The 16,730-nt window shown below is 38.8% G+C and overlaps 1 protein-coding gene across 2 annotated transcripts in view; it reads right to left on the reverse strand.

Moving 5' to 3' along the window:
* The window catches only part of ELF1 (E74 like ETS transcription factor 1), a 115,545-nt gene that overhangs the window by 81,037 nt on the left and 17,778 nt on the right, over positions 1 to 16,730 (reverse strand). The window contains exons 2-4 of one of the 2 annotated variants that reach the window (XM_025364115.1): positions 6,714 to 6,819; positions 5,219 to 5,423; positions 167 to 358 (exon numbers count right to left, since the gene is read on the reverse strand). The exons of the other annotated variant lie outside the window; for it this stretch is intronic. The gene's annotated coding sequence lies outside the window, so the exon portion shown is untranslated. The remainder of the gene's footprint in view (positions 1 to 166; positions 359 to 5,218; positions 5,424 to 6,713; positions 6,820 to 16,730) is intronic. 2 annotated transcript variants of the gene reach the window in all.

The following is a 16,730-nucleotide window of genomic DNA, read 5'->3' on the forward strand; positions in this document are numbered from 1 at the left end:
ATGATCACTATATGACTGGGCATCTATCATGTAGACACTGCAGCATGTAAAGTCACACTGGTGCCTGCTACTTTGAAGAGCTTCTAATATACAGAGTAGAACACAGGAAGAGGACAAATCACATGAAAACACAAACTTAAAAAAAACAACTTCTCTCAGTGGTTACCTTTGGACAGCAGGACTGAGAGTGAGAAGGGGTAGAGGAGGGAGGCTCCTTTTCATTATAGACCTATGAATTAAATTTTGAATGGTGTGCATATATCACTTTTGATAGCTTTTAATATAAAAATTGTTAAACCAATCTTCATACAAACTATGGAAGGCAAGAGGGCTCTGACAATGAGGATGATGTTAATACCTGGAAGAGAAGGAATCAAAACGTTTCTGCATAGAAATTTGTACATCTGAAGCTTATGTGCATAATTTCTCCCTCTCTGTCAACAAAGCAAATAGCACACAATGAGTTATTTTTCTCATATAATAACTTAAGGTGCTTAGAACCATGACCAGAAAAGACATGTGTAGTATTGCTCAACAGCCACTTTTATTATAGTATACAGCTCATTTGACAAGACACAAAAAACTCTCTTGTAGGTTCTCCATACTAATGGAAGAAAAATTGTTCAGATAGTTGGAAACTGTCCTAATCATTGGAGTTGACTCAATAATATTACTAACTTAATTTCAACCATTTATATGAAGCAGCTCTTAAGTAAAGGAGCAAAACATGCTGGTTAATTTGTGAAAGCAATGATTATCTTCAAACAATTCAACTGAGGGGACTTTTCTTCTCATTTATACAAGTCAGTGAATACCGAACAATGTCCCATTAGGTGAGATGGAATGTTAGGCAGACCTACAAATATGCAATCAAAGATGCAGTTAAATATCTGAAGAAGCTTCAAAACTCATATCCAAGCATTACAGGGTTAAAAAAAGTTACTTCCTCCCAGACTCAAACAAGTACATACTATCACACTGGTCTTCAAGTCGCCCCTGCCCCCCATAAAAAAAAAGAAAGAAAAGAAAAATATTACAAATAATAATAATGTATTTCCCAAGAGAGAAGAGCTTTCAAAAAGCTGTAAATGCCACCCTAAATCAGTAAGGGGGTGTTTTTCCTAAAGCCCCAGGAATAAGAGGATGGAGAGGGAAACCAAGAAGCAACAACTGGAACCAAAACAACTAATGCTGAAAGAGTTCACTGAGAAATAAAAAATAGGTTAATTTCATTAAAAAACAAAGATTACTTTATTTATTATGGTCAATATGGCAGTAGGCTGCGGGGGTGGATCAGAGAAAAGGAAAGAGGGATAGCCGCATGGCTGAACAACATATAGCACAACAAAAAAATGGACTAGAGAAAGGGAAAACTGGGATGGGAAAGGAGCCTAAATGGGTTCCAACACTGATAAAAAAGTACCCTAGTTGCTTTCCTTCCTTACTAGAGGCTATGGGCTTCAAAACAGCATTGCTGCCTAAAACCTCACATATTTAAATGCAAAACAGCTAATTCCTCTTCATAGCCTTAAACCTGTAAACTCTCTTTCTGAAAGTGTGGCATATAAGCACCTACATCATAATCATTTAGGGTACACAGGAAAAAATGCTGATTGTTTAAGCAAATCCTAGGCCTAATGAATCAGAATTTCTGAGTTAAAGCTGGGTGATTCTTTGTTACACCAAAGGTTGACAATTACAGCTTTAAAGGTAATACTATAAGATAGTATTACCTACAACACGCAGACACCAGTCAGAGATTAAGCTGAGGGCCAAGTGCTTTTTAAAGATGTGCCATCTTTAACTTCAGCAAGATGGCCAACTGAATTTGTCACATAAGATGGCAAAAAAGAGTAGCCAAAGGTTTATTACAGCAAATAATACCTCTCTACTCATATGTGCTTGGTACTTTGTCAAAGGTTGAAAAAGGCAGAAAAAACAGAATAAAACCTCTCTCCTCTCAAACAGCATATATTCTTATTCTTACTGAAGACGCTCTTCTTAACATAGTAAATGCTATTCAACCTTCAACATTCATCATTCCTTCAAGATAAACTCTCCTGAGTATTCTTTCAGTCATCTTTTATCTCTAGGCAATCTGAACCTGAATTTACCTAGTCAGTGGTTGGTCCCATTCTTTACTTCACTTGTTAACAAGCCCTGTTTTCCCAACAAGAATTTAAGTTTATGAGGATAAAGTCCATGTTCCTAGCCTTTTGTGCTTTTTGTTGTTTAGAACAATGATGGCCACACTGTGGACGATTTCACACTGAATTGAGTGAGGGCACTCAGACATTTAGGAGATTCAGCAGTTATGCATAAACTATTAAAAATCCAAATTTCAAACCTAGAGATTGTCCAACCACCCCAATAAAACATACCAAAAAGTTAACAGACAAAAGATTTTGTAGATACCAAACAATTCTCTTATTTCAAAGGAGGAGGAGATGTAACAAAGATAAAATGAGATTAACTACCTTATAATAAGGTCAAATTTAAGATAAGTGTAATGTGAAAGCTTAGACACCTCTGGATTTTGTAAATTCACACACAGAGTTTTACAAATACACATACTTTAGTACAACAAGGTATCACATTAAACAGTATTTGCCCTCCTAAAAGAATATGAGGTAAGGACGGGCACGGTGGCTTGTGCCTGTAATCATAGCACTTTGGGAGGCCGAGGCAAGTGGATCACCCAAGGTCGGGAGTTCAGGACCAGCCTAACCAAAACGGAGGAACCCTGTCTCTACTAAAAATACAAAAGTGGCCGGGCGTGGTGGCGCATGCCCGTAATCCCAGCTACTTGGGAGGCTGAGGCAGGAGAATTGCTTGCACCTGGGAGGCAGAAGTTGCGATGAGCCGAGATTGTGCCATTGCACTCCAGCCGGGGCAACAAGAGTGAAACTCCGTCTCAAAAAAAAAAAAAAAAAAAAAAGAGGTAAAACTAAAGCAGAAATAAAACTGTCTTTGTATCTAGAAGCTCAAATTAAATTCTCAACTCTTTATATTTCCGTCTAAAGCCATCTTAAAATAAGCAATGTCATGAACAAAAAAATTCTAACGGTGAAAAACAAAAAGTTGTTGTAGAAATAAAATGAATGCATCATCTTTCTGATGAAAAAGAAAACTAACTACATTTTCAAAATCACTGGTTGATCCATTTGGTTGCAACTTATCACCAAGATTATCACCAAACATCTTAATTAAGGTTTTATTTACCCTTAAGGAAACACAGAGCATTTCAAACAAAGCATCACTTGTTGTGCACTGGCACGAGCAGTTCCAGACTGGGAAGCCATGAGGCACTGCATGACCTCCAGCAAATCACAGGACCTCTGTGGGCCACTGTTTCTTCATCTACAAAAGTGAGGCAGTTGGACAATCTTCGGTCACTTACAGCACTGAAGTTCTATAAATCAGTAATTCTAAATTTCATTCTGATGGCTCAGTTCAAACTTACATTCAATCTTATGGAAGGAAAAACATGGAGAGGGAACTACTGAATAAATTTTTCTGGTCTTTTCTTGGTTCTCTTTTTTTCCCCCCTTCTCCCTTCTCCTTGAAGCTCCACTTCAGTCCTTATCACATAAGAAAATATATAAACAATATCTATTTTACTTAAACTGTACCAGCTTCTTAAATTTAAGAAACCAATTTCCTCTACTTTTCTTTAATAAATAAGATCTTAATTATGCCGCTTATTTGTGTGCCTCTTGATTTTTCTCTTATGGATCACCACCTTAAAAAAAAATTAAAAAAAAAAATAGAAAAGTCTTCATTAGATTTTTCACACAGACCAGACTAGAGGTAAATACAGCTTTTGCTTACTCAAAGGCTGACTAAACCAGCAATATACAAACAAAGATGATAGCAAATGGCTCAGATGAATTGGTAAAATGTCCGCTGTGTCTTTCTTGTAAGACCGCAAAATTGAGATGTTAATATCAACAATCCTTACGAAAGAGTAAGAAATAATAACTGATTTAATAACTGATTGCCTTTCTGTCTTCCCTGTAATCTGACAGGCCTTCAAGCACTTAGAAAGTGCATAGCAAATTCTCAAAGAACTAGCTAAGTATCATTTTGGTCAACAAGAAATGATTTGGCAAGTTTTATATCCAAAAACTCTATTTTTTGGAATCACTGCATATTCCAATTTTTATCTTCATAAATATGTTTCAGAAATAAAATACTACTGCACTCAGCCTTACAGAGCACCTAGGACTTTAAGGCACAGCAGGATGTATACTCACCAGCCAAAATCTCGTAACTACAATGACAAGTACTTCAGGAAAAGACTGAGCAATCTTTTCATTTACAGAAGGTTTTTTATTCAAAGCAAGCAAATTTTAAGTACAGTAATACAGAAGGAAGGCCAATACTCATCACTTTTTCTTTTTACACAAAATTGAAATAACCACGTTTCCTCAGAAGACAGCTTTACCTCTAAGGTTGTTACTCAGAACAAGTTTCCAGTGTGAATTATAAAACTTCATTTTTTTCCTAATAGTAAATGAATCATGCTCGTCTTTCTTCCTCTTTATTTAATATTCACTTTTACTTGTTATCTAAATAATCTAATATTCATTTTTACTTATTATCTAAATAATCATTCACTTTACTTAAACTTCTATTGGGTTTCCAAAATGAAATGTGTAATAAAATTTCATTAACTTTAAAAACAGAGAGGGAGGAAAAAAAAAAAACCGTAACAGTCAATGAGCAACACCTTATGACTGAGTTGTCCCAAAACTTCACCCTTAGCTAAAATGCCAAAACAAAGCCACTGCCCCTGGATTGTTAACATCCATATCACACAGGAATAATATGGTTTACTTAATTATAACTTCAACTACCCCAAAAAATACAATTAGATTCTTTAAATTAAAATTTGACCTTAGTTTGCTTTGTGGTACTTAAACACAAACAAACAAACAAACAAACAAACAAAAAACCTCTTTTATTCTTAAATTACATAGAAAAAAAAAATCACAAAGACATATAAAATGCTTTAACAAGAAGATCTAAAACCTTCCAGAATTTCAGTGCTTTGTTTCCTCCTAGCAATTAAGTTCAATCAGGCATGTGACTGACCACACACATTTTATCAGAGTTAAAGAACACATTCAGCCATGTTCTTCCACAGGTAAGAACCACCCTGTTTATCAGCTCAAGAAACAGCCAGAAGCAAACATACAAAATCGTAACAAGTTACCTTCAAGTATTCTTTCTCTATCGTCTTTTGGGCTTGAAAATAAAAAGCAATCCGACAAGTTTTAGCTGTTAAAATGGCTCCTGTAGATTGGGGAAGTGGTGTCTGTGCTTCAGCTTATGAGTCATACATGAAACCAAGTGTTTCTAAGGGAGGCACGCCCATGTTGCTGTGGACCCAATTATTCTGCTAGGTCAAACATGCAAATCTGCAGGTAAAAACGGTATAGGAAAGTGGGGAAGAAGAGGCAAGGTGCAAGATCTACCTTGATTAGACCATTACTAAGCTCATATTAATTGCCATAATTTAAAACTAACAATAAAAGAGAGTAAGAATCTACAAGAGAGCAAAATTAAAAACTATATATTGTTTTAAAATATAAAAATCTCAATTTTTAAAAGTTACTTTACTGTACCAAATAAAACTATGAAATGAATAAAGTGTGAAAGGGGATGGAAGGGAGATAGCAAACTCGGTGGCTCCTAATGTAACAATGGACTGGTGAGTATAATCTGGCTACTCATTAACCCTTTTATGAAAGAGCTATATTGCTGCGTAGTCTGGAAAGGCTAGCAAACTACAAAGGCACATGCAGATCTATAAGTTCACTAAACAGATAAAATCCACTAGAAAATTCAAAGTTCAGTGGAAAAATAAGTGTGAATTAAACTGGTTTACAGACTTTTTAAAAACCCACACCCCAATGTTAGAAAGTAATTTAGAGTCCAACAAAGCAAAATGATTTTAAATAAACTGCAAGCTCGATAAAACCCTTTTTAAAAATTATCGGTACGATCATAGTTCATAACTCTGCTACTTCCAAATGATAGCCACAGTTTGATTTACCTTTCAAGCAAAACATTCTATGTGTATTTCAAGCCTCTTGTGCCAGGCACCCTGCTACAGCTCCGCTGCACTTGTGGCAAGGCCAGCCTAAGGGGACAACTGTGGCCAGCGAAGCTCTGCCTTCCAAGTCAGAATACATCTGACAAAGTGCCCAAAGCACTGAAATATTACTACACTTACTTATCCTGGCCTCTGGGTGAATATACTTATTAATTTATTCTAAGAGCTTAAATTAATCAAAATGGCTTGAAAGCACTAAGTACTTCCAAAGCGCTTGAAATGATAAATGCAGCTCAATAGACAGCCTTCGTCCTGGTATCTTACAAAAAGTAAATAGGATTTAGCAAGGTTTGCTCCCTTTAGTTAATGAGTTGGGAGTTTATTCTGGCTTACCAGGGGCATAGATGAGAGCACAAGCTGTCACTGACTTAGGAACTTTACAAAATGCTGCAAAACTGCAACGATTGTGAACCGACTTTCTGCCTATTAAGTGCCTATTTATTTCTTACACTGAACGTTGCTTGGTTTATCTTTTTACTGAAAAATAATCTCCATGGTTTTACAAACTGTTAATTAAAAATTTGTTAAAAAGAAATATAGATCATGTTTTCTCCCGTCAAATGTCATATTTAGCTTACTTTAGCTCACTTACACAAAATGACTATTCAGAGCCCATGCACCAAGAAACAAGGTCCGCTGAGCAGTCACGGGAGATTCACTTGTTCACTGGAAAGTTCCCCCCAAGTAATTTTCCATATCTGAAATTTATTTTAGATAATATTAATGTAAACCTAACAATGTGATTATCTTCTTTTGGCTAATTAGAAATAAAAATTGTAACAGGTAAAAGAGGGGAACAGTATTATAAAAGGATGTCAGAAAAAGTGAAAGAGCTGATAATGACATAAAAAAAAACCCACCTTATAAAACTAAAAATAAATATAACTTTAAAAGTATTCCATATGAAGCCATTATATAAGGTCAATAAGTTGTAATATTCCCTAAGTATATTACCATACACTAAGTGTCTCCAAGTCAGCATTAGTGTAAGACAGGCCTTCGAAAGCCAAAGTGGGTAACATCAAGTGTGTGAGATGTTTTATGAAGAACAGATACCTAAAAGGATAAGCTTCTGCTATTGAGAAAATCCATTTATATAAAGCACCCCATTACTTAATAATGGCAAATATTCCAAACATAATTTAAAAGAAGCACTCTGGCCACCAGTAATGTGAAGAGAATTAAAGGAAAAATAATTATATACCTCTCCAACAGAAACAAATATCTTAGCTGTTCCTAAGGAGATGACTCCAGAGCTGCCATTACAAGATATTATCCCTTTGCCCAGGAGTGTCCCTATTAGCATTATTCTATCACCTACAGGAACTGGATCCTTGTTCTATTCACAGCCCCAATAAGTCAATCTCTGCATATGAGAGTATCAAAGAAAAAAAAAAGACAAACAGTTTGACACACATTCTAGTCAATCTATTTGGGTTTGAATCCCAGCTCTGCTACCTATTAGCTATGTAATCTTGGGCAGTTACTTAACAATCCTGCATCATAACTTATTTATCTATTATTTAGCCTAATAGTATCTACCACACAGAGTATGAGGATTAAAATAAGTCCACATACTGCTATCCAGACTACATAAAGCACTTTCACAACTCAAAAACAGGAAAACAACCCAGTTTTTTCAATAGTCAAATCTGAATAGACACGTCACTAAAGAAGTGACACAGATGGCGAAAAAGTACATGAAAATATTTTAACATCAATACTCAATAGGGAAATGCAAATTAATGTGACAATACCACAACAAAACAAAACAAAAACCACCGATAATACCAAGTATTGATGAGAACATGGAGCAACTACAACTCTCATATATTGCTGGTGGGAATGCAAAAGTTTAGCCACTCTGGAAGATAGTTTAGTGGTTTCTATAAACATACACTTACCACATGATCTAGTAATCCCCTTCCTAGGCATTTACCCAAGAGAAATGAAGATACATGTCTATTTTAAAACTTCTATGCAAATATATATAGCAGTTTTATCATTCACCAAATATTGAAAACTCAAATAATGTCCAGCAATGGGTGAATGGATAAATCCATGTAATGGAATGGTATAATATATCCATATAATGGAACACTACTCAGCAACAGAAAAAGGTCTGAATTTCTGATATATGTGACAACATGGATGAACCTAAAAGCATTAGGCTGAACAAAATAAGACTGACTCTATGACTCTGGATGATTCCATTTATATGTGACATAATGGAAAAGGCAAAACAAAAGGCACAGAAATCCTATCAGTGCTAGGGGCTGGAAATGAGGGGAAGGGATTGACTACAAAGGAAGACAAGGAACTGTTATAGGGCGATGGAAACATTCTGTATCTTGATTGTGGTACTGGTATATGACTTATGTACATTGTCAAAATTCATAGAGCTATAAAACTAAACAGGGCAAATTGTACTGCATATAAACCATACCTCAATAAAACTGACTTTAAAAAAAAGAAATCTAGGCCAGGCACGTTGGCTCATGCCTGTAATCCCAGCACTTTGGGAGGCCAAGGCAGGCGGATCACTGAAATTCAGGAGTCCAAGACCACGCTGGCCAACATGGCGAAACCATCTCTACTAAAAATACAGGTATTAGCCAGGTGTGGTGGCAGATACCTGTAATCTCAGCTACTTGGGAGGCTGAGGCAGGAGAATTGCTTGAACCTGGGAGGCGGAGGTTGCAGTGAGCCAAGATTGCACCATTGCACTCCAGCCTTGGTGACTGAGCAAGACTGTGTCAAACCCCCATGTTCTGTAACAAATCTCCAAGTTCTGCACATGTACCCCAAAACAGAAAGAAAGAAAGAGAGACAGAGACAGAGAGAGAGAGAGAAAGAGAAAGAAAGAGAGAGAGGCAAAGAAAGAGAGAGAGAGAAAGAAAGAAAAGAAAAAGAAAAAGAAAAAGAAAAAAAGAAAAAGGAAAGGAAAGGAAGAGAAAGAAAAGAAATCTCGTTTAGGTATATGAAATGTACATACTGTGGATATGTTTATTTCTAAAATTAGATATGGATCAAGTCAGTATATATCTTACTATAAAGCTTTCATGGCTGCTCCTGGAATTGTCAACATGTATATTTGAACTATTAGCTGAGAGAGATTGAGTCAACTGAATGAATTTAAATGCCAACTAAATTTCAGATACTATTTATTTCCTCCACTGAAACAGAATTTATAAAAAGAATTTATTGTGCTAGGGCTTATTTTTCCTTTTTATCATTACCTCTTCTCTTTGAACTCAAATTTGAAAACTTCTAGTACAAAAATATAGAATACTCTAATTTCCATATCTAGGAAACTTGGGCTAAAAAAAGCGTTGTTTGAAACCATCCCATAGGTTGGAAGCTAACATGCTATCACTATCAGAGATGGAAAAAGAAAAGATCACACCATTAACATGGCAAATGATCAAAATCAATGTTTCCCACTATTTAAATAGAAAAATAAAATTTAAAAGACTGAGATTGTTACAAATCTTTCAATCAAGCAGAATTTATTTTGTTGATGTTAATGCCTCTCAAAAGTATAATCCCAGGTTCCAAGAATTGTGCAGAATTTCTACATGTGAGCTTAAACGTAAAACATAGTTAATTTTCTATGCTCTATCACTAGCTTTGTTAAACCAAATCCTCTTTCCCACTTCTGCACGGACAGGTAACTAGGTGGTACATTTTACTACCCTCCAAAAGTGGTCCTCTTAGACAACAGTCTATGTATTTTCAGGAGCTTATCAAAGGCAAAAGGGGCCATGGCTTTTGTCTATACTATATTCTCATCACCTAGGACAGGGCCCAAAACTCAGCAGAAACTCAGACATGAATGAGTGACTTTCCTAAAACTGCTCACTGAGGGGAAAAATGTAGTATATCAGGATTTTAGTAAACATTGAAATATCTTTAAAGACATGACTTGGCCCCTATGACTTGATAGAGATCAATTCAAGGTTCTATTGCAGGTATTATTCTGGGTGTTACCGTTTCCTCTGATATTAAAAATAACCAAGAACTGATGGTATGATTATATTCTTTATAAAGCTCCCAGGTAATAGGCTGACTGCAATCTCAAGTTGTTTGTATAGAGATATTTTATCTCTCATAATTAAATTTTAAATTCAATATTAAAAATAATTTATCTTTTACTTCAGGAGCCTGTAACCAGGAATGCACCCCTTAAAGGAACTTCATGAAGACACATGCCAACTCCTGGAAATGGATTCAGTAGTACAGGTGGAGGTCAGGCTTATGAGAACCACTGCTGTTTTTGTTTGTTTGTTTTGGGGGGCGGGGGACAGTTGTTTTTGTTTTTTGAGACAGAGTCTTGCTCTGTCACCCAGGCCGGAGTGCAGTGACAGGACCTTGGCACCTCAGCTTATGGCAATTTCCGCCTCCCAGGCGATCCTCCCACCTCAGCCTCCTGAGTAGCTGGGACTACAGGTGTGCACCACAATGTCTGGCTAATTTTTGTATTTTTTGTAGAGGCAGGGTTTTGCCATGTTGCCAAGGCTGGTCTCAAACTCCTGAGCTCAAGTGATTTGCCTGCCTTAGCCTCCCAAGGTGCTGGGATTACAGGCGTGAACAACCACACACGGCCACCACTGCTCCGTTTCTATGTAGCCCCTGCATCTATCTAGTTACTGTTCTTCACACAGCAGTCACTCAAAGACATTTGCTAACCTACTATTCAATAATCTCTAAATGTTGCAGAGAGGAAATCTAATTTTTATACTGAGTTTAGAATGAAACTTAAGCTCCTCCTTTGCTACTCTTCAGGTAAAAGAGTACTCATCATATCACAGAAAAATAATATCACAGTCTCCTCCTGTTTCTCTACCACCAACTGCCTACTTTAAATTCACCTATCACTCTGCTATTAGAGAAGTCTTCCTTAAGAACAACTCCGAGAGTGAAATGATTATCACTTACGGCCCAAAAAACAAAAAGAAATAAAAATAACTGACTTCTTAGAGGCAAAATTAAAAGCCAGACTATTACGGTGTTCAAGGCTTTCACAATCTGACTTTTAATTTCCCTGACTTTTCCAGCCCTATCTTCCTGACTCCCCCTCACTCCCCAGCCCCTGACAGCTGTACGGAAATTTCCTGAATTGTCCCATTCCTATTTGTCTCACTTCCTTGTAACTCTTCCCTGAGCCTGAAAAGCACTTGCCTTATTTCCCATCCTGTCCCCGACCTCTGCCTAATGAACATCCATCCATCAAGTCTCAATTTCAATGCCTCTTTTGCAGAAGGATTTCCTCAACAGCCCCACTTACAATTACTGTGAGAACTGACCATCGCAGAACTGGAAGAGACCTTAGAGATACTTTATCCAGTCCAGTGGTTTCTAAAGTTTTTACTTAAGCAGCTGAATTCTTATAAAGCCTTCAAGGAACCTTGACACTCCATACATTTAAGTCTTCACTGTAGGAAAGCTTAAAACACGAATCCAATCCAATCTCACTTTAAAAATAGAGATAAGAGGTCTGTACCAAGTGACTTCCCAATGTCAAGTTAGTGACTGATTTGAGGGACTCTGTCATTCATTTAACAAATATTTACTCAGCACTTACTATGTGCCAGGTACTGTTCTAGCCCCTTGCTATGCAGCAAACAAAAGAGACACACTCATGATAAATAAACCCTATTCGGCCTATGCAGAAGACAGATGAATCTAGGAGAATCATGGTGGATTCTCATAAGCTTAACCAAGTGGTGACTCCATTTGCAGCTGCTGTACCAGATATGAGTTCATTCTTTAGCCTCAACACATCTCCTGGTATTTGTCATATACAGCTATCAATCTGGCAAACGCGTTTTTCCCCCATACCTGTCCATGAGGCCTACCAGAAGCAGTTTCCTTTCAAATGGCAAGGCCAAAAATACCTTCACCGTCCTAACTCAGGGATATATCAACCCCCTAGCCCTATGTTATAATTTAGTTCACAGGGATCTTGATCACCTTTCCCCTCAAGGTAACGTATTAGTCCATTATATCAATGACATTATGCTCGCTGGACCTAATGAGCAACGAGTAGCAACTACTCTAGGTTTAATGATAACACATCGCATGTCAGAGGCTGGGAAATAAATCTGACTAAAATTCAAGGGCCTTCTATTTCAGTGTAATGTCTAGGGGTCTATTGGTGTGAGGCATATCATGATATCTCTTCTAGGGTAAAGGATAAATTGTTGCATCTGGCCCCCCCTACTACCAAGAAAAAGGCACAATACTTAAGTCGTTTATTTAGATTTTGGAGGCAACACATTCCTCATTTAAGTGTTACTCCAGCCCAACTACCAAGTGACCAGAAAAGCCGCTAGTTTTGAGTAGGATCCAGAATAGAAGGCTCTGTAACAAATCTGTAACAAATCTGCTCTGCAAGCTGCTCTGCCACCTGGGCCTATGACTCAGGAGATCCAATGGTACTTGAGGTATCAGCAGTTGGCAGGCCTCTCTCTATAGGTGAATCACAGCACAGGCCTGTAGGATTTTGGAGCAAGACCTTGCCATCATCTGCAGGTAATACTTCCCTTTTGAGAGACAGCTCTTGACCTGCTCCTGGACCTTAGTAGAAACTGAACATTCACCACGGGCCACCAAGTTATGCAATCCACTTGTCTATCATGAAGTGGGTGTTACCTGACCCACTCGAAGCCACAAGGCTGGGCGTGCATAGCACCATTCCATCATCAAACCGAGGTAACATATATGTGATTGGGCCTGCGTAGGTCCTAAAGGCACAAGTTACATGAAATGGCCCAAATGCCCATGGTTCCTGGCGCTATACTATCTTTTCTCACCCAGATTGTACCTCTGGCCTCATGAGGAATATTCTACAATCAGCTGACAGAGCCTTGTTTACAGATGGTTCTGCATGATATGCGAGCACCACCCAAAAGCGGACAGCTGCAGTGCTACAGCCCTTTTTCTGGAACATCCAGTCATGAAATCTTCCCAGTCGGCAGAACTTAACGGCAGCACACCCAGTTGTGCACTTTGCTGTGAAGGAGAAATGGCCAGATGTGTGATTATACATCAATGCATGGGCTATTGACAATGGTTTGACAGGATGCTCAGGGACTTCGAAGGAACATAACTAGAAAATTGGTGACAAAGAAATTTGGGGCAGAAGAGATCTCTCCTAACTGGGCAACAGACGTGAAGATATTTGTCTCATGTGAATACTCACCAAAGGGTGACCTTAGCTGGGGGGGCGGGGAGGGCTTTAATAATCAAGCGGATAGCATGACCTGTTTTGTGGATACCAGTCAGCCATTTTCCCCAGCCACCTGTCATTGCCCAGGGGGCTAATCCTGGACATGGTGGCAGGGATGGAGGTTATTCACTGGCTCAGCAACATGGATTTCCACTCACTACAGCTCACCTGGGTATAGCCATGGCTGAGTGCCCAATCTGCCAGCAGCAGAGACCAGCAAAGAGCCCCCAGTATGGCACCATTCCCTGGGGTGATCAGCCAGCTATCTGGTGGCCAGTTGACTACGTTAGGCTGCTTCCATCACAGAAGGAGCAGCAGTTTGTTCTTACTGCAACAGACACTAGATACAAATGTGCCTTTCCTACATGCAATGCTTCTCCCAAAACTACCATCCATGGACTCACAGAACGCCTTATCTACCATCACGGCATTCTACACAGCACTGCTTCCGTCCATGGAACTTATCTCAGTCACAAAAGTGGGGTAATGGGCTCAAGCTCATGGAATTCATTGGTCTTACCATGTTCCCTGCCATCCTGAAGCAGCCAGCTTGACAGGATGTTGAAATGGACCTTAGACGATGCAGTTACAGTGCCAGCTAGGTGATAATACCTTGCAGGTCTGGTGCTAGGTTCTCTAGAAGGCTGTATACATTCTGAGTTAGCATCCACCACATGGTACTGTTTTTCCCATAGCCAGGATTCAATATTCCTTGTTTCCTGAACCAAGGAATACAAATAGGAATGGCACTACTCACCATTACCCACTAGCAAAATTTTTGCTTCCTGTTCCCATAACTTTATGCTCTGTTGGCCTAGAAGTCTTAGTCCAGAGACAGAGGAATACTTCCACCAGGAAACACAACAATGATTCCGTGGAACTGGAGTCAAAACTACCATCCAGCATCTTTGGGCTCCTCATGCCTCTGAGTCAATGTAGCTGGGGGTGATTAATCTAAACTAGGAATGGGAAGCTGGACTACTAACTCACAGTGCAGGTAAAGAAGAGCATATCTGGAATACAGGAGATCCCTTGGGGCATCGCTTAGTATTATCATGCCCTGTAAATAAGTCGACGGGAAACGAAAACAACCCAATCCAGGAAGGTCTACTAATAGCCCAAACCCTTTAAGAATGAAGACCCCACCAAATAAAGAACCACGACCAGCTAAGGTGTTTGCTGAAGGCAAAGAGAATACAGAATGTGTAGTACATGAAGGTAGTTATCAATGCCAGCTATAACCACCTGACCAGTTGGGGAAATGAGGATTTTAACTGTCGTGACTATGTTCTATTTTGTTCAGAATACATTTGTGTGTATATACACATAGATATAACAAAGCAAATATCTTTGTGTTCTTTCCTCTTACTCCTTTACTACGTAACATAAGATGTATTTACTTTATGTCAGTATTTAAGTATTGTTAATTTATTTTTTATCTTTTTGAGATGGAGTCTCACTCTGTTGCCCAGGCTGGAGTGAAGTGGCACGGTCTCAGCTCCCTGCAACCTCTGCCTCCCAGGTTCAAGCGATTCTTATGCCTCAGCCTCCCGAGTAGCTGGGACTAAAAGTGCGTGCCACCACACCTGGCTAATTTTTCTATTTTTATTATTGTGTTTTTAGAGACGGGGTTTCAGCATATTGACCAGGCTGGTCTCAAACTCCTGACCTCATGATCCGCCCACCTCGGCCTCCCAAAGTGCTGGGATTACAGGTGTGAGCCACCATGCCTGGCCAAGTATTGTTAATTTTACATCATATAATTAAATTGTGGGATATAAGAGGAGAACAACATTCAAGAGCTTTACCTCCTCTTCTGGGGAGAAATCAGTGCATTTTCAGTTGTATGCAGGGTAGTTGTATCATTTTAGGCAGAACTACAATTTCGCAATTGTCTCTATTTGGAGATTAAGTATGGTTTAAGGAGATGCACATGGGTGCCACGTGGGTGCCAAGTTGACAAGGGGTGGACTTGTGATCGTTAATTTCGGATGTCAACTTAACTGAATTAAGGGATACCCAGATAACTGGTACAGTATTATTTTTTAGTATGTCTGTGAGGGTGAGGGTGTTTCCAGAGAGACTGGCATTTCTTTTTTATTTTTTTGAAACAGAGTCTTGTTCTGTAGCCCAGGCCTGAATGCAGTAGCCTGATCACAGCCTCAACCTCCCAGGCTCAGGTGATCCTCCCACCTCAGCCTCCCGAATAGCTGGGACTACAGGCATGCATCACCATGCCTGGCTAATTTTTATATTTTCTGGAGAGACAAGGTTTTGCCATGTTGCCCAGGCTGGTCCTAAATTCCTGGGCTCAAGTGATCCACCCGCCTCAGCCTCCCAAAGTGCAAGGATCACAGGTGTGAGCCAAAGTGCCCAGGGAGATTAGCATTTCCATCAGTGGACTCCATAAGGAAGATCTGCCCTCATCCAATGTGGGTAGGCACCATCAATTGACTAAGGACCTGGATAGAAAGGTGAATTCTCTCTTTCTTGGAGCTGGGGCACCCCTCTTCTCCAGCAACTGGAAAGATCGCAGTTACCAAAACTGAGACAGGAAAGAGGACAAATGGCAATGGTTTGAGGTAGAGGAATATCAGAGTTCAATTCTGAACACATTAAGCTTCAGATGCTCATTAGTTACCAGACTAGAGACACCAAATGAGATATGCAGTCCTGGAGTTGAATATAAAGTCCCAGGTTAGAGGTATGGGCTAGAGATCATAAACTTGGGAATAATTAACATACATATATATTTATATTACATTAACATGTATATAATATTAAAGCTATAGGTTAGAAAAGTAACAATGACAGATTCTTGGGACACTCCATCATTTAGAAGTATGAGGCATCATTAAGAAAGATGAGGCATAACTAACAAAGAAGGCTAAAAGGAGTACTCAGAAATGTAGGAAAAAAACAAGGCATGTGTGTTTCCAAGAATAAGGAATGAGCAACTGTGCCAAATGCTGATGGCAGATCAAGTTAGATAAGGTCTGAGAAAAAAACGACAGTTGAATTTGGCAACATGGAGGTCACTGTTGTTTTGAAAGGAAAGTTTTCATGGTACAGCAAAGGTAAAAACAAATACAAAAAACTGATTAGAAAAAGTTTAGGAGAGAATAAGAGATGAAAAACTGAAAACAGAAAGTAATTTTGGGTCAGGTGTGGTGGCTCACATCTGTAAATCCAACATTTTGGGAGACTAAAGTAGGAGGATCACTTGAGCCCAGAAATTTAAGAGCAGCCTGGGTAACACAGTGAGAACCTGTCTCTACAAAAAATAAAAACAAATAAAAATTACCCAGACTTGGCGGTATGTGCCTGTGGTCCCAGCTACTGGGAAGACTGAGGTGGGAAGATTGCTTAAACCCAGGA

Source organism: Theropithecus gelada, chromosome 17 (assembly GCF_003255815.1).
Source record: "Theropithecus gelada isolate Dixy chromosome 17, Tgel_1.0, whole genome shotgun sequence".
In the NCBI taxonomy this organism is placed as follows: Eukaryota; Metazoa; Chordata; class Mammalia; order Primates; family Cercopithecidae; genus Theropithecus; species Theropithecus gelada.